Below are 18,339 nucleotides of genomic sequence, written 5' to 3'. Positions count from 1 at the left end.
GACATCTAGGTCAATTGGCATAACAAAGCTTATTAAGAAAATGTTCTGCATCCTACTTTGGTGAGTGGCGTCTGGGGTCTTAAAAGCTAGTGAACGGCTGTCTAAGATGCATCAATTGGTCCCAACCACGTGGAGTAAAGGAGAATGAAGAACACCAAAGACACAAGGAAAGTATTAGTTCAAAAGACAGAAAGGGCCACGTAAATCAGAGACTTCATCAGCCTGAGACCAGAAGAACTTCCTGGTGCCTGTCCACCACCAATAACCGCCCTGACAGGGAACACAACAGAGAGTCCCTGATGGAGCAGGAGAAAAATGGGATGCAGAACTCAAATCTAGTAAGAAGACCAAACTTAATGGTCTGACTGAGACTGGTGGAACCGCGGAAAGCATGGCCTCTGGATTCTCTATCAGCCGAGAACTAAAACAATTTCCGAGGCCAACTTTTCAGACAGGGGTTGGATAGGACTGCGGGACATAAAGTGATACTCATGAGGAGTGTGCCTCTTAGCTCAAGTAGATACAAGAGACCAAAGGGGCAGCTTCTGTCCAGAGGTGAGATGGGAAGGCAGAGAGGGTTAGGAGCTGGTTGAATGGACATGGGGAATCTGGGGTGGAAAGGAGGAGTGTGCTGTTGCAGAATGGGGTGAGCAATTAGGGTCACATACTAATGTATGTATAAAATATTGTATAGGAGACTAACCTGAAATGTAAACTTCATTTAAACTACAACAATAAAAAAAAAATCAAACAACATAGTTAACCATGTTAACAGAATAAAGTAGAAAAAAAAGACAGGCATCCTGCTTTGTTATGAGATAGCTTGGGAAGTTAGCAAGATGATGCCTATTAATGCCTGAGTGTGAATTTGGATTAAAAATTTTGCATTTTAAAAAATATTTCCCTCATGGTTATATTCCTAGAAGGAGAACAAAAATAATGAAGAGACATCCAGTAAGCTCTGCAGTTACTTAAATCTCTTCTCTGTGCTATTATTCACAGCACCCTGTTCTGAGTTAGTCTCAGGGACTGACAGTAACATCTCAGAGGCTGGAAGGGGATGCCAAGATAGGCAGAACTAAGATGGGCCATCCTGTAAGAGGTGGGGCTTTGGAGGGAGAGTGGACCTTTACTTGCCAGTGATGTGCCTGCCAATGAGACACTCTGCTCCTGGCCTAGGCCTGATGACAAGTCCCTGCTCTGTAATCACCACTAGAGGCTCCAGTTCCATCTTCTCCCTTTCTGATCCCTCTTCCTCCCTTCAGGCTCCTCAGTCTCCCTTTCTCCCTCCCCTTGGAAGTGCTGCTTAGTGAAGGTAGGAAGATCTCACTAGTTCCTGGCCAAATGGCTGGCCCCACCACTTCCAGAGGATTGGGCTAACTTCTTGGGGCCTCAGCCCCTTGCTCTGTAATGGAGGGGTAGCCCCTGCCTTGTTGGATTGTTGTGAGGATTAAATTAAATAAGGTAAGTGAAGTATCTGGCATATAGTAGGCCCACAACAAATGTGATATCCTCCCTTCTCTTGACTTTCTCTTTACTCTGTGCAGGAGCAGATTGAAACAGAATCCTTCCCTGAGCCTCATTCAGCTTCTGGGTTTGTAAACCCATCCTGACTCTTCTTCCAGTGGCCCTGGGGAAGAGGGACAGGAACCTGGGCGGCCAGCAGGATCACAGTACGTGCTCCTGGGACACTATGCCTCAAATGCCCAGCACCATGAGTGCCACAGAGCCATCAGACTAAGAGGTAGGGTGCATAACAGACTTAGGCATATGTGTGCCTTCTTTTGCCACAGCATAAAGCACAGCTTAAAGATAGATGAGGAGCTCGTTCCCCTGGGGGAGCTGTGTGGAGAAGAAGGAGGAGGAGAGCTGGGGGCTGCTCTCACAGAACAATGGGAAGGAACAGGAGAAGGAGCAGGGATGAGCGGAGGAGAAGCAGGTGCTATTCTCTCTAGCCTTGCCCAACCTCTCCAGCACCCTGCCTCCTTGCTTGCCTCCCTCTTGGACCCCTACTCTCACAAGAGGGATCGTGGTCATCTTCTTTCTGGCCCACTTGCCCCTCATAGGACTGAACTCCACCCTTACCCTTTCTATGGCTTCACATTGGCACTATTTGGGCATCACCACATCTTGACCTCTTCCCTCACCAAACCCTTCCTCCCCCCCCCCTTATTATAGGGATGTAGAAAGCCACTGTTCTGACATCTTTCTCTTCTAACCTTCCTGAGCCCTTCTTTTTACTGCTACACACATCTTTGAGAAAGAGGAACTAAAGGTCACTGTTGTCTGAAGAACTCTGTTTTCCTAAGTGCCTTTCTTCTTCCACAGCCCCAACACCACTGCCACTGCTTTCTCACCTTCACCTCCACCCACTTGCTCTAGACCTGGCTCACATTCACTGCTGTCCAGCAACACCCAGCTGTCACCATATGATGCGCCTGGGCTTGCTGTGTGATGTGACACCATTCACCAGTGGTTCTCCTGAGATCACATTTCCAAAACAAGTTTAGCTCTGGGTCTAAAGGCCACACAGAAAAGAATTTATTCTTTACATCATTCTCCCTTACTCAAAGAAGAAATGAATCTTCCCTGTTTCATCTTCTAGCCCTGTTTGCTGCCAGTCCCCCAGGCTGTCTACCTCTGTCCCAGCCTTGATAGATGAGTCTCCCTCTACCAGGGTCTTTGCAATTCAAGGCACAGTCCACCCTCTTGTAGATGGTAATCTTGTTAATGTAACTACTCCAGCTTATCCTGGCTGCATCGTGAGACAAGTGGAGCTGAGCTCAGGACTGGCTTTAAAGGAGGCAGAGGAGGCAGACACCTGCAAACCAAGAGTTCCAAGCTGTGCAAAGACCCATTGCCCCAAATTCTGACCCTAGATGCTTAGCTGCTGGCTGACATTATACCATTAGTACCTCAGTATCTTTAGTTTGAGTCCCTGGTTCCTGTGAGATAATAGTTTCTAACATCTACACAGTATTGTTGAATTTACAGAATGCTTCCATATACTTAAGATATTTATACCTATCTACAAAATGTGTAGTAGATATTATTATTTCCTTCACAGTTCTACTCTGTCCTATAGAGTTTATATGAATTGGAATCAACTCAATGGCAACGAGTTTGATTTTTTTGATTTCCCATTTTAAAGAATATATAAGATAAGTAACTTGCTCAAGACAATGCAGTAACAAGTTAAAACTATCCACATCTGTGACATCACAGGGTATTTCCATTACAGCAGGTTATCACTCTGTACTCCATCTCAAGAGAAGTTTTTTTAAATTTCAAAGGAGACTGTGTTTCTAGTCCTTTCTTGGAAGAAAGTCTTGTCTGAAGAGTTGCAAGAAGATATGAAGGAAAGAAACTTGGGAGTAACGCACAAGTGTCATGAAAGAAAGAGCTAGATAGAAAACACCAAACATAGACATAATTTGCACACACATCACCACTACCACCACCACCACACCCATCACCAAAATGATCAATTTTGCCTGCTTATTTTTTGCCTGTCTGTTCTGGCCCTTGTTGCTGCTACAACTTTTCATACCCCCTTACTATTTCTGAAGAACCACTGTATTCGATGGTTCTCAAATAGATACTATTCTGAGGGTATATTTGAATATGTGAGGGCATTTTTGGTTGTTGTAATGACTGGAGGGCTCTACTAGTATCCAGCAGGAGGGCACCATGAATGCCAAACATCCTGCCCTGTGTAGGGCAGTCCCACACAGTGATGAATTCACCTGACCACAGTGCCTATACATAGTCAGTCTCCATTGAGAAACTTCACTAGAGTGCCATATCAGATTTAGGAAGTTCTATCATTTGCTCATGGGATCTTTGAGAACCCAGACTGACCACCTTGCTCTGCCATTCTTTGTGCTTCTGCCTACTGACGCTTCTTTTGATATATTCTTTTCTTCTTCAGTGTTATGTCCTTTTTACTCTTGAAATGACTCAACCGTAGAAATATGGAAAGAGTACTTGTCTTAGTCTGGGTTCCCTAGAACCCAGTGAAATGTATATAGATATATATATAGAGAGAGAAATTTACTTCAAGAAAATGGCTCACACAATTGTGAGGAAATGGCTCATGCAATTGTGGAGGCTGGCAAGTCCCAAATCTGTGGGTCAGGTGACAGGCTGAAAACCTCTGCTGGCTCAGATGGTTGCAGGGGCTGACGAACCCAAAATCTGCAGGTCAGGCAGGAGGCTGGAGACCTCTGCTGGCTCACAAGGTTGCCGGGGTTTGTGAATCCAAAATCTGCAGGTCAGGTGTCAGGGCAGAGACTTCTGCAGGCTTATGTCCCAAGAGCTGGAGGTCAGACAACAAGAAGCATTCATGGATGAGAAAGAGAGCAAGCTTTGCCAGAACATCCAGTTATATACTGGAGACAGGCCACACCCTCAAGGAAACTCCCCTTTCAACTGATTAGCTACTTACATCAGATCACAAAATGGAAGAAATAGTGTCTGCCAAACCACGGAGAATCATAGCCTAGCCAAGTGGACACATAACATTAACCATCACAGTACTGTTCATTCCCTTCCCTGATACATGAAGAAACGCTTCCTCCTTTCAATTCCTCCTTAGTTCATGCTTGTTATTATTCTGCAAAATATTCTCTATCCCTGTTGTGACTCCTCAGCCTGATGGTGACAGAGAACATGCTGTCTGATGCTTGTTGATGATTCCTCCTTGTCAGATCTATCCGTCTGTCTAGCTAGTTTGTAAGTGCTTTAGGCAGGACCAGTTTCAGTTCTGCTTTGTGCAGAGATGAGTGCTTTTCTCATGCACAGATAATGGTGAAATAATGGTGGTCATAATCAGAATCATGGTTTTGATAAGTGGAGTATGCTATGCTTTCAAAATGCTTATTTTTCACAGTTTATAGAATGAATAAAGGAGGAAACATTGAGCTCGGGATTCAGATGTTCTATTTGGGCACATTTTCCCCTAGTTGTTTGAGAAGAGCCTTCTTTTATCCAGCACTGGGCCTGCATGTCAGGCTGGGTGTGCATGTGACTGACCAGAGGGCCCTGGAGCTGTGTGTGGGCCGAGTCATTTGAGGTTGAAGTTCTGTGAATTCCTGTGGGGAAAATCTGGTTTATAAGAAAAAATAAAACACTAAAAAGGCTTGGGAGAAGGATCTGGGAGACAGAACACCCCTAGAGAATATGATTACAGGAGTCAAGTTCAAATGAATTAGGGAATTATGACTCCCTGAATGTTTCCCAATATAGTACATCTGAAAAACAGATTTAAACTTGAAGTAAATGGCAGATCTAAGAATTCCGTTAAATAGAGAAAGGGAAAAATATGCTAAACTATGTGCATGTGTGAGCATATATGTGTGTGTATCTGTATAAGGTATGTTTATGAGCTTACAGTGTTGAGACCGTGTGCATGTCCAGATGGAGCATGTGGGTGTAGATGTAGAGAAAGAAAAACAGTGAGTTAGGGATATGTTTGGTGTGTATGTGTCTATTTTGAAGAATATTTGAAGAATAATTGAAGTTATTCATTCAATGAACATCTATGTGGTTGAAGGGGACAATGTATATTATCGCTGGAGGCAAAAATGGTTAAAAGTAAAATTTTAGTTATTTGATATTTTTGATAAAATATAATCTCTTCTTTCACCAAAAATTTTAGCAGTATACTATATGCAGAGTCTTGAGTCAGTGTTTCTCTGAGAATTGAAGCAATCCAGGCAGTCTGTCAACCAATGCAAAGGGAAACAGTCTGTGCAGGTCACACAGCACAGAGTGGAGAATAGGATTCTCAGTGGAATATAGGACTAAGGGCCACGGAGGCCAAGAGGGATGTAACCTTCCCAAGTATCCCCAAGATATTGGAAGGAATATTTATTTTTTCACCATGCACAATATCCAGGCTTACTTAAATTTAAAGTGCAAGTAAACCTTAAGAAGCTGTAAAATGTGGAGACATCCAAATTTCTGACCTACTACATAAAATTGATTTGTCACCTATGGTGTTCCATATACTGTGTTACCTACTAAATGTCCAAAGAACTTACTTTTCTCCTCACTAGAGTGCAATCTTCTTGAAGTCAGATATTTTTGTCTTGTTTTATTTACTACTGTATCTTAAATGCCTAAAAATAGCGCCAGGAACATTATCGGTACTCAGTAAGTATCTGTTGAATTAATAGAAGTTGAGTAAGACATGGTTCCTATACTTGAGGTGTTCATACATTAGCATCACAATACACTGGTAATTATAAACAGGGTATTGAAGGAGCATAAAGATTGATGGACCAGCTCTACCAGAGGAGAGAGAGTAAGGAGAGTAGAGAAGTGTTATTTAATCTATGTCAGAGGAGTAGTGGTTTACTTGGCAAGAGTGGATGTTTGGGTCCATTACAGAAGAAAGAATACTAATATACAAAAGTATTTAAACATGAAAGGGACTGGCAAGAAGTTCAATATGATTGGAGGGTGGTACAGTGGCATACAGGGCTGTGTGGGGTAGGAATAGTTCATCACAAGCATAGACAGTAAAGATGTGAATTATCTGTATAATAGAGCTTTAATTTTTAAATTTACATACCGTAAAATTTTAAAAAGCTGTTCTATGAGTTTTAACACATTAATAGATTTGTGTAACTACCATTGTTGGAACTGAAGAGAAAACAGAACAAGTCCATCACCTCACAAAATTCTTTGTGCTGCTCCTAACCCCTTTTCTTCAAATTAGATGATTTCTGATGCTCTATATTCAAATTCACTGATTCTTTACCCCGTCATCTTCATTCTGCTATTGAGCCCATCCACTGAATTTCTAAAATTCAGTTCAGAATTTTACATTTGGTTCTTTTATATGGCTTCTAGTTCTCCATTGAGAACTAACTTTATATTCATTTCTAGAATGTTTAACTTTACTTCATGGAACATATTTATAGTAGCTGTTTTAAAATCTTTGATAGTTGCAGTATGTATAGATCATCTCAAGTTTGGCATCTGTCTTTTCCCTTGTGAGTTGTGTAGATTTTCCTTGTTCTTTGTATGATGAATATATATATATATATATATATATTTTATTGTGTCCTGGGCATTTTGAACATTATGTTAGTAGTGTCTAGATCCTGTTAAAAATCCTCTGGAGAATAGTGGTGTTTCTGTTTTAGCAGACAGTTAATCCAGTTAGACTCTGGCTATAAGTCTTGACTCTCCTTCTGTGGGGCTGTAGTTCCTGTGTTTTCAGAGCCTTTGCAGTGTTATTCATATATACCCTCTCTTAGCCAACTGGGAACCTGGTATACACAAAAATTCCGTTCTCAAAGTTTTTCATCTGTTGTATTGGGTCACTTCTATATACGTTTAGGGGTATCCCTGGGACTTAGTACACTGCTCTGTGTGATCCCTTTCTTAAACCCTCTCTCTCTGTGATTTCCTTCAGCTCCTAAGGTTCTCCTTTTCTTTCCGTCTGCCTAGAAATCCAGGGTTTTAGTCTCCACTCAATATACTCCATTTTCTGAAACTGAGTTTACTTCCAGGATGAAGTGGTAAAAAGAAAGAGGAGGAAAAATATGTAATGGAAATTTCCTCCACACTCTTCATTCAACGAATATACATTGTTTATAACTATATGCTGGGAATTCCTGGGTGGCACAAATGGTTAAGTGCTCAACTAATATGTGGGAGGTTGGAAGTTTGAATACACCTAGAGGTGCCCTGGAAGGCAGGTCTGGCATATGCTTCCAAAAGGTCACAGCCTTGGAAACCCTATGGAGCAGTTCTACTCCGCACACATGGAGTCACCATGAATCAGGATCAACTCTACAGCAACTAACAATAACACCAACATAATCATATGCTGCAAATACAGAAGTATTCTCTGCCTTTAATGAGCTTTCAGTCTGAAGGAAGACATAAAGAGCATTACTATTTCAATATGATGTAATAAGTGCTATCATAGATATAAGCACTTGGTGCTCCGGATGTATGGTAAAGTGGGGTTGCTATCCCAGGGACACCTATAGAGGTTAAAGAAGGATTCTCCTAAGAGTTGAAATCTAGCCTGTGACCGGAAGGAGAAGAAAGAGAATGTTTTCATGTGATAGCATGAGTAAAATCAGGGGCAAAATATAAAATGACGCTCTTCTGAAATTATACATTGTTTGAGTCAGACCTGTGCCAATTATGGGAATATATGAAGAAAAAAATGATAAAGAAATAAGCAGAGGTTAGACCATGATGGGCCTTATAGGGTTTTATGCTGAGTGTGGGATGACTAAATCAGATGTGCATATCTACCTAATAGTATTACTGGAAAAAAAAAAATCTGTGAACAAGTTTTGTTAATTATAAAGTCCAGGGTGCTATTCCAATCGTCCCTGAAGTATAAGGTGATAGAGGTAAATTAGAGAGAAAATAATAGATTCAGGACATATTTCAGAGGTAGAATAAATATGATTTGCTGATGAATTGGGTATTGAAGTCAGGAGAGAATAGTGTTTAGAATGACTCCCAGATTTTTGGCTTGAGCAATTGAATCAATACCACTTATTAATAAGAGAAAAACCAAAGGAGAAGACCATTTGAAGGGGAAAATCAAGAATTCCATGTTGAACATATTAAATTTAAGATGCCTATAAGACATCCAAGTGAATATGTTAGGTAGGCCATTGCATATACAAGGCTTAGGCTCTTGAAAGAGAAATAGTTTAGAGATACAAATTTTTAAGTTATTGGCTTGTAGCTGGATGTTCAAAGCTAAGGAATAAATGCAATTCCTTGGAAGAGATTGTACAATGAGTAGAAGGGAAAAAATAAAAGAATGTTTAGAAACTGGCTCTGAAGAATCCTAATACATAGAAGTTGGTTAAATAGGAGAAACCAGCAAAGCAGATTTTGAAGGAGTATCCACAGAGTTAGATGGTCAGTTGTGGGAGTATGGCAGTATTGAAGCCAAGAGAAGATCATTTAAAGGTTAGTTGTCAACTTTGTAGATTGCTGCTGATGTCTTTTAAGAAAAAACAAAAATGTATGCAATGAATTGGGCAATGTGGCAGTCCTTTGATGACCTTGAGATTAGTATATTCAGTGGAGACATATGGACATACTGGACTGATTGAAATTTGAATAAGAGGTTGGGAATGTAAGATAGCATATTTAGACAATAGTTTCAAGAAGATTGGCTGTGAAAAGAAGCCTGTGGTATATAGGGTTAGTAGGGAGGAGTGGTGTTAATGTGGATCTTTTAAAAGTTGAGAGAAGAACATCCGTGGAAATGATCCAGTAAATGATCCAATAGATGAAGACATGGGAAACAGAAGAGGTAACTGATGGAGTAAAGTCATTGAAAAGTTGAGAAGGGAAGAAACCCACAGAACAAAAGGAGGAATGGGCTATTTAATAGAAGGAGGAACCAACAGCTCTTCTGTTATACTAGGAGACATTGAGATGACTGGCACAGATGTAGAAGGTTTGTACATTTGATTGTGAGAAAATGAGCTGTGCCTGTCTGGTAGTTTTTGTTTTGTTTTGTTTTTCCCTTCAGTAAAGCATGAGACAAGATCATCAGCAGAGGATAGCATGGATAGAGGGAGAAGGTGGCAAGATAGTGAAATATTGAAGAGAATGAAGGAAATATTAAAGCTTTAAATTGGGAGAGTGTACTTACAAGAGAAACACTGTAGAATTCCAGGGCAGTGATGGGTACTTATTTGAAGTTGATGATCATGAATGCATGCTAAATCCAATCTGCTTTTTCATGTGATATTCTCAGAGCAGGCACAGAGAAGACAGACCTTTGGATCCATCTAAAATGGAATTTCTTCAGGCCAGTGTAACATAGGAATAAAGGTAAAGGAGTTGTGGGTATCTTCCAGCAAGAAATTACACTGATGGGCCATATTATCTAAGTTTTATAAAAAGGATGTAAAAGTAAAAAAAGACTGAAAAGTGTTGGGTCAGTGGATTTGAGGCTTCATTGAGATCAAATAATTGTTTCCATCAAGCTACTAAGCAAATGTTTTGGGTAGATAAGCAGTTGTGGATAGAGTCAGATGTTCAAATGTGGGACTTCAAAGGTGGTTCTGTTTCTGACAAGTTCTAGGTGTGAATGTGGAGTAGGTCTCTGAAGTGAGCAGAGAATAAAGTCAATGGAGTTAGATTAAAAATGTGAGAGGCAGGTTTTTGATAGATTACTTCCTGGACAAGAAAGTCACTGAGAATGATGACAAGAGTGAGGATGGAGATGAAGATAATAAGCCAACAGAGAAGTGTTTGGTGAATGAGAAAGAATGACCAGGGGGTCAGCAGAGAACAGAAAGGTGGTGGGGAAGTGAGGTGTGTAATTATTTGAATGACATGAGCTTCAAAGGAGCAAGTTTTTAAAAGATAGAATCTAGAAATTTCAACAGGGAGCAAAAACACCAACCTCACATCCTGATCATAATACGTGAGGTGTTTGAAGACAAATAGCCTCCACTTGATAGCACAAGTCTGCCGGGGAATCATATTCCCAGGCTCAGTAAGACAATGAGGTGGAGGTACTTTCCCAAGAAAAATTGGATGGAAGAGAGCTACTGATCATGCAGAAAGTGTTCTAGAGTGTAGAACAGAATGGTTTTGAAAGAAAGGGAAGAATGTGGAGTTGAGTCAGATGAAGGGTTGTATGAAACAGTGGAATATGAAAATATGGAAAATAGGAGATGACAGCAGAGATTTGAACTTCTAGAATAGGGATGAACAAGCTATGGCCCATGGGCCAAATTGGGCTGACCACCTGCTTTTTGTATGACCTGCAAGCTAAAAAAGTTTTATACATTTTTAAATAGTTGAAAATCAATTCAAAATAAGAATAATATTTTGTAACACATTGAAATTATATGAGATTGAAATTTCATTGTCCGTAAATAAAGCTTTATTGGGACAAGCCATGCTCATCAATTTATGTTTCTATGGCTGCGTTTGCTCTACAATGGTAGAGTTCAGGAGTAGCTACAAAAGCTGTATGGTCTGCAGAGCCTATAATTTTGCTCTATGGCCTTTTACAGAAAAAAAATTGCTGGCCTTCTTCAGAAGATTGTTTATGGTGGTCTCCTGGAGAAAAGTGGCTACACAAACAAGTTCTGGGGCTCTTAAAGCATTATAGGATGCTACAGTGGTATTAAGGCAAGCTGTTCCCACAGGCTTCATAAAATAGAGTGGTTATATCTAAGTATTCCCAGAGGTCTGACAATGGCTTTGAGCTTTGATGAGAGCACAGTAGTCATGGGAGCAAGTTTCTGATTTACCTAAGGAAGTAGATAATTGCATTTAGCAATCACTTGCTTTCTCCCCTCCCCTCTCCTCTCTCTCACCACCGCCCCCCTACTTTTACCAGTTGCTGACTCCATTGAATGATTCATGAGTTCCTATCTATTTCTCCACTGCACCATGGAAGGTGCCAGTCAAGTCTTAGATGGGGCAATTAGTCTTCTGAAGTTGAGAACTTTGTTGTTTTTATGTGCTGTCGAGTCAGTTCCAACTCATAGAGACCCTATATACAACAGAACGTAACACTGCCCGATCCTGTGCCATCCTCACAATTGTTGTTATGCTTGAGCCCATTGTTGAACTCATTGTGTCAGTCTATCTCATTGAGGCTCTTCCTCTTTTTTGCTGACCCTCTACTTTATCAAGCATAATGTCCTTCCCCAGGCATTGATCCCTCCTGATAACATGTCCGAAGTATGTGAAACAAAGATCCTTGCTTGTAAAGAGCATTCTGGCTGTACTTTGTCCAGGGCATATCTGTTCATTCTTCTGGCTGTCCATGGTATATCCAACATTGTTTGCTAACACCATAATTCAAAGGCATCAGTTCTTCTTTGGTCTTCCTTATTCATTGTCCAGCTTTTATATGCATATGAGGAGATTGAAAATACCATGGCTTGGGTCAGGTGCACTTTAGTCTTCAAAGTGACATTTTTGCTTTCAACACTTTAAAGAGGTCTTTTGCAACAGATTTGCCCAGTGCAAAATGTCATTTCATTTCTTAACTGCTGCTTCCATGGGTGTTTCTTATGGATCCAAGTAAAATGAAATCCTTGACAATTTCAACAGAAGCAAAACAAGAATTTTAGACCCATCAGTTAAGGTTGTGAGTTTTTTCACTTGAAGGACATTTTGTCTGGTAGTCATGTAGAATGGTTAATGCACTTTAAATAGAGCAATAAGGAAGGGTGGAAGCTGAGAAGACAGAGTGCTGCCAATGGACAACCAAAGTATCTGGATCCCGAGAATGTAGGAGAGGCAGCAAAGCCATGTGAGCACAGGGTGAGAGCTTGGACATGTATTTGGTCTACTGGTTTCCAAGCTTTTGATGTAGGTGGATGGGGAGTGCTTAGGATAGGACTACCTCAGCAAGATTACTTCACTATTTTCTCAATGGAAACAGCTGTTGTTTGAAACCTCCTTCCCCATTGTCAGCTTCCATTTCTTGCATAATATTGCTTATTGCAGTGCTCGTTGTTAGTGTTTCTGCTACAGAGGTTACCCCTTCTGTTGATGCCCATTTTGTGCTGATGGCAGCACTTTTTTTTTTCCTGCCTTTCCAGTGAAGGTAAAGCACCTAATCACATTTTCTGTAATCATTCCACTACTAATTGCATATAGACAGCTGAATCACCAAGCTGATTCTACTCAGAAAAAATTCTACTGAATTGATGATCACATGAGAAAGCTCTTTGAGACACTTCTGATTAGACACACTGCATCCTAACTCATCCAGAAGAAGCAGGGACATTAGTGACAAGAGCTTTTAACTAAGGATATTTGTGGAGATAGCCAAACCTGGCTTTTTTCTTATTCACTCCGTGCCTTATATGATGAGAAATGTGGAATGAAATTCTTTAACCCTAGGAGATCTTGAAAAATCTCTTTGTGTGCCCACCCCTTTATCACACACACAAAAAATCATTTTGAAAAGATAGATATATGCTATTTTCTTAAAAGTCACCAAAGAAGGCTCCAAATCATTCATTATGACAGCTAGAATAGCCACTGAAATTATAGTCAGTCAGTTCATTCATTCACTCTTTGACCATGTAATAATTTTGTTCCATGCTGCTATAGATATTGGAGATATGGAGATGAATAAAAGAGTCCATTCTCTCTGGAAATTAGAGTCCACTAGGATATACATACCTAAGTAGATGGCAATGCTATGTGATTGTGCAGCCCTAGAAACAGACAAAAGTAGGTAGAGGGGAAGTTAGGAACTCTGAATGGGAAGAAATGCTTCTCAGAGGAATGATATCTAAGATGGGTTTTTAAGGACGCAGAGATGTTTGCAAGTGGACAAAGTGGGTGTTAGATCGCAGGCAAAGGGAGGAGAAGATACAAAGACATAGATGAATAAACAGCCTGGTGTTTTAGGAACTTTGCTCGTGGGCATAGTGGGAATGGGGAGGAAGGGGGTGGGGATAGTCTAGAGATATGGACAGAAGCCAGCTCATAAGGAGCCTACATACCATGTCAAGGGGCAATAATAAAATGAATAAGCTGGAGACAGGGAGATCAGTAAAGATGATACTGCAGTAGTTCAGTGTGGATAGTGAGGGCATGAAATGAGATAGCAACAATGATGAGGAAAAGAAGAGAACAGATTCAGAAGCTGCAAAAGAGGTAGAAACAACAAGATTTCATGACTGGAGGTGAGAGTAAGAGAAAGGACAGAATCAACTGTGACTCTAAGGAAAATGGGAGATGGCAATGCCACCAACTGAGATTAGAGGATGCAGGGACAAGAGCAAGTTTGAGGGGCAAGATGAGGAATTCAGACTATGATGTCTATAAAATGTAATAAATGAGGTCATTCACTTGTCAGTTATGGACCCAGAGTTCAGCAGACCCTTCTGGGATGATGAGGTAGCTGTGGAAACCATGAACATGGTTGGTCATTAAAATGTGGTAATGAAATTTAAACCTATAGGTTGACCTGAGAGAGGGGTTAGAAATAATATGGGAGTGGACCTGATGAGATACCACTATTTAATGGTTGTTGATGTTGTTGTTAGTTGCTTTCAAGTCGATTCTGACTCATAGCGACCCTATGTATGCAGAATAGAAGTGTTACGTAGGGTTTTTAAGGCGGTGACCTCTTGTAAGCAGATCACCAGGCCTGTGTTCTAAGGCACTGCTGGGTGGTGAGTAGTAAAGCACTTAACCATTTGTGCCACCCAGGGACTCCTATTTAATGGTTGAGTATCCCAGATTCCTTCTGTGGTTTGTTCCTTCTTGTATTTATTGAGCATCTGCCATGTGTCACTCTTCTATGTATTTATACAAATTCTCTCATATAATTCTTAGATCCACCCTGCAAGTAGTAAAAGAAAAAGTATCCATACTTTACTAATGAGAGACCGAGGCTCAGTAACATACTCTCAAAATTATCCAACTCCTAGGAGAAATAGCCATAATCCAATAAACCATGGTTGTTGTATGGTTTTGATACATTGCGTCCCATCCAGGACTCAAGACCACACGCGTACTTTCAGATTTTAAGTGAAATGGAGAGAGTTAGAATGGAAGAGGTAATAGTGGATCCAATAAAAAAATAAATCCACTCTTCTTTTCCTTTCCATAAGCTCTTGTTGTAAATTCCATGTAGTTGAATATTCTGCCTGTGCATGGTGGAACACTAAGAACAGAGGGCATCAGCAAACAAATGGGCAAAGCCCACGCAGGGGTCTCAGGCTGTACAGTTCGGTAGCACATAGCTTTGCTGGTGGACAGATTTTGAGAACCATTTGCAAAGAATTTGTTATTTTCATTTTCAAAGTCTGTTATTAAATATGGTAAATAGAAGGGTTTTTGGCCATGTCTCCCTTTCCCTTCAGGCCCAACTGATCCTACACTAACAGGCTTCCTGCCATTCTAGAGTGTTTCCTTATGGATTTCTGGTGTCACTCTCTTACACGTTGGGGCTGGTGTCTGTCCTCCTTGTGCCAGTTGGAAATGCAGCGATGACATTCCCATCTCTGGTATTGATACCTTGTCGTTTCTCTCAGACTCTGGTCTGCATTCATTTATTAGATTATCTTATCCATAGATTTGACTCAACCCCAGCTTTTCTACTCCCCCCCCTTCCCTCAGTGGTCAATCTGTCATTTAGTCTTTTCTTGGCACCGATATTCCTTGTCGTCGAGTCGATTCTGACTCATAGCGACCTTACAGGACAGAGTAGAACTGCCCCCCATAGGGTTTCCAAGACGCGGCTGATAAATTTAAACTGCCAAGCTTTTGGTTAGCAGCCGTAGCTTCGCCATTGCACTTGATCACTGCACCGCCAGGGCCCCTTTCTTGGCACAGTCACCTATAAAGGATGTTCTTTGGGAAACCTCCTACTTCCGTTGTGCAGATGAGGAAGCTACTTGCAGGGAGAAAGGTTTGCCTCGTGTAGGGTCTCTGCTGGCTCCCCCAGGGCCATAGGCAGAACCCTATACTCCCCTCCCCTGCCCTGTGCGTTTTAGCCTAAGCCCTGTGTGGGAAAGAACCCTCCCCCCTTTGAGTGAAAGAAGATCTCTCTCAGTCTGCACATCTCTTCCTCAAAAGGATTATTTACAAGTTGCTTCACTTCATCCTCCACAAAATGTTTAATGAAAACACATGCACACTGCACTTCACCACCAGAGTTATTTTTTCTTCTTCCTATAAGTTGGAATCAACTCGATGGCAACGGGTTTGGTTTTGGTTTTAGCATCAGATATACATATATACATATATATATATATATACATATATATATATGTATGTATATATATAGTTAACTTATTGTGCTTTAAGTGAAAGTTTACAATTCAAGTTAGTCTCTCATACAAAAATTTATGCATACATTGTTATGTGACCCTAGTTGGTCTCCCTATACTGTGACAGAACACTCCTTTCCACCCCGGATTTCCCATGTCCATTCAACCAGCTCCTGATCCTCTCTGCCTTCTCATCTTGCCTCTGGACATAAGCTGCCGATTTAGTCTCATGTGTCTACTTGAGCTAAGAAGCACACTCTTCATGATTATCATTTTTTATGTCCCATAATCCAGTATAATCTTGGTCTGAAGAGTTGGCCTCGGGAATGATTTTAGTTTTGGGCTAACAGAGAGTCTGGGGGCCATGTCTTCCAGTGTCCCTCCAGTCTCAGTCAAACCATTAAGTCTGGTCTTTTTACTAGAATTTGAGTTCTACACTCACTTTTCTCCTGCTCTGCCAGGGATTCTCTGTTGTGCTGCCTGTCAGGGTGGTCATTGGTGGTAGCTGGGCACCATCGAGTTCTTCTGGTCTCAGGATGATGAAGTCTCTGGTTTATGTGGCCCTTTCTGTCTCTTGGGCTAGTATTTTCTTTGTGTTTTTGGTGTAATTCGTTCTCCTTTGCTCCAGGTAGTTTGGGACAAATTGATGCATCTTAGATGGCCGCTTACTAGCTTTAAGACCTCAGATGCCACTCACCAAGCTGGGATGCGAACATTGTCTTAATAAACTTTGTTATGCCAATTAACCTAGATGTCCCCTTAAACCATGGTCCCCAGACCCCCTGCTCCTGCTACTCTGTCCCTTGAAGTGTTTGGTTGTATTCAGGAAATTTCTTAGCTTTGGTTTAGTCCAGTTATACTGACTTCCCCTGTATCGTGTGTTGTCATTCCCGTCACCTAAAATAATTGTTGTCTTCTATCTAGTTAGTGAATACTCCTCTCCCTCCCCTGCAACCCTTGTAACTATCAAAGAATGTTTTCTTCTGTGTTTAAACCTTTTCTTGAGTTCTTATAATAGTAGTCTTATACAGTAGTTGTCCTTTTGTGACTAAATTCACTCAGTATAAGGCCTTCCAGATGCCTCCATGTTGTTTCAAATTCATTGTTATTGTTTATCTTTGCATAGTATTCCCTTGTGTGAATATACCATAATTTGTTTATCCATTCATCCATTGATGGGCACCTAGGTTGTTCCCATCTTTTTGCTATCATGAACAGTGCTGCAATAAACGTGGGTGTGCATATATCTATGCATGTGATGGCTCTTATTTCTCTAAGATATATTCCAAGGAGTGGGATTGTTGGATCATATAGTACTTCTATTTCTAGCTTTTTAAGGAAGTGCCAAATTGATTTCCAAAGTGATTATACCATTTTACTATCCTACCAGAAGTGTATAGGTGTCCCAGTCTCTCCACAACCTCTCCAACATTTATTATTTTGTGTTTCTTGGATTAATGCTAGCCTTGTTGGGGTGAGATGGTATCTCATTGTAGTTTTGATTTGCATTTCACTAACGGCAATGATCGTGAGCATTTCCTCATGTGTCTGTTAGCTGCCTGCACGTCTTCTTTGGTGAAGTGCCTGTTCATATCCTTTGACCATTTTTTAATTGGGTTATTAGTCTTTCTGTTGTTGAGGTTTTGCAGTATCTTGTGGATTTTAGAAATTAGATGCTGATGGGATTTTTCATAGCCAAAATTATTTTCCCAGTCTGTAGGTTGTCTTTTAAGCCTTTTGGTGAAGTCTTTTTTTATTTTTATTTTTTATTGTACTTTAGGTGAAGGTTTACGGAACAGTTGCTCATTAAACAGTCAGTACACATATTGTTTTATGACATTGGTTAACAACCCCAGAACATGTCAACACTCTCCCTTCTCAACCTTGGAGGACCTTTTATTTGGTGAAAATATACATAGCCAAAGTTACACCGTTTCAAAAGTTTCTACATGTACAATTCAGTGACATCGGTTACATTCTTCCAGTTGTGCTGATATTGTCACTATCCTTTTCCAAATTATTCCATCGCATTATCTTCAAGTCACTGCCCCCTAGGCTTCCCATCAAACCTTTCAAGTTGCTATTGTCAGTTTGATCTCACATGGGTAATTATTATTTTTTTTTGTACCTTAGGTGAAGGTTTGCAGAACAAATAATTTCTCATTAAATAGTTAGTACACATATTGCCCTGTGACATTGCTTAACAACCCCATGACACGTCAGCACTGTCCCTTCTCAACCTTGGGTTCCCTATCACCAGTTTTCCTGTCCCCCTTCTGCCTTCTAGTCCTTGTCCCTGGACTGCTGTGCCTCATTGGACCCATTTTGTTTTATGAGGCTGTCCAATCCCCGGCTGAAGGGTGAACTTTGGGAGTGACTTCACCACTGAAATAAAAGGGTGTCCAGAGGCCATACTCTTGGGGTTTCTCCAGTCTGTCAGGCCAGTAAATCTTGTCTTTTTTTTGTGAGTTAGAATTCTGTTCTACATCCTTTTCCGGCTCTGTTCAAGACCCTCTATTGTGATCCTGGTCAGAGCAGTCAGTGGTGGTAGCTGGGCACCATCTAGCTGTAC

The 18,339-nt window shown here is 40.9% G+C and overlaps 1 protein-coding gene across 4 annotated transcripts in view; it reads left to right on the top strand.

Moving 5' to 3' along the window:
* The window catches only part of LOC101359291 (neurotrimin), a 1,230,303-nt gene that overhangs the window by 1,154,531 nt on the left and 57,433 nt on the right, over nt 1–18,339 (top strand). The gene's annotated exons all lie outside the window — the stretch shown is intronic.

Source organism: Trichechus manatus, unplaced genomic scaffold (assembly GCF_000243295.1).
Source record: "Trichechus manatus latirostris isolate Lorelei unplaced genomic scaffold, TriManLat1.0 scaffold00064, whole genome shotgun sequence".
NCBI classification, from domain to species: domain Eukaryota; kingdom Metazoa; phylum Chordata; class Mammalia; order Sirenia; family Trichechidae; genus Trichechus; species Trichechus manatus.
This window is presented reverse-complemented; position numbering and strand designations above follow the sequence as displayed.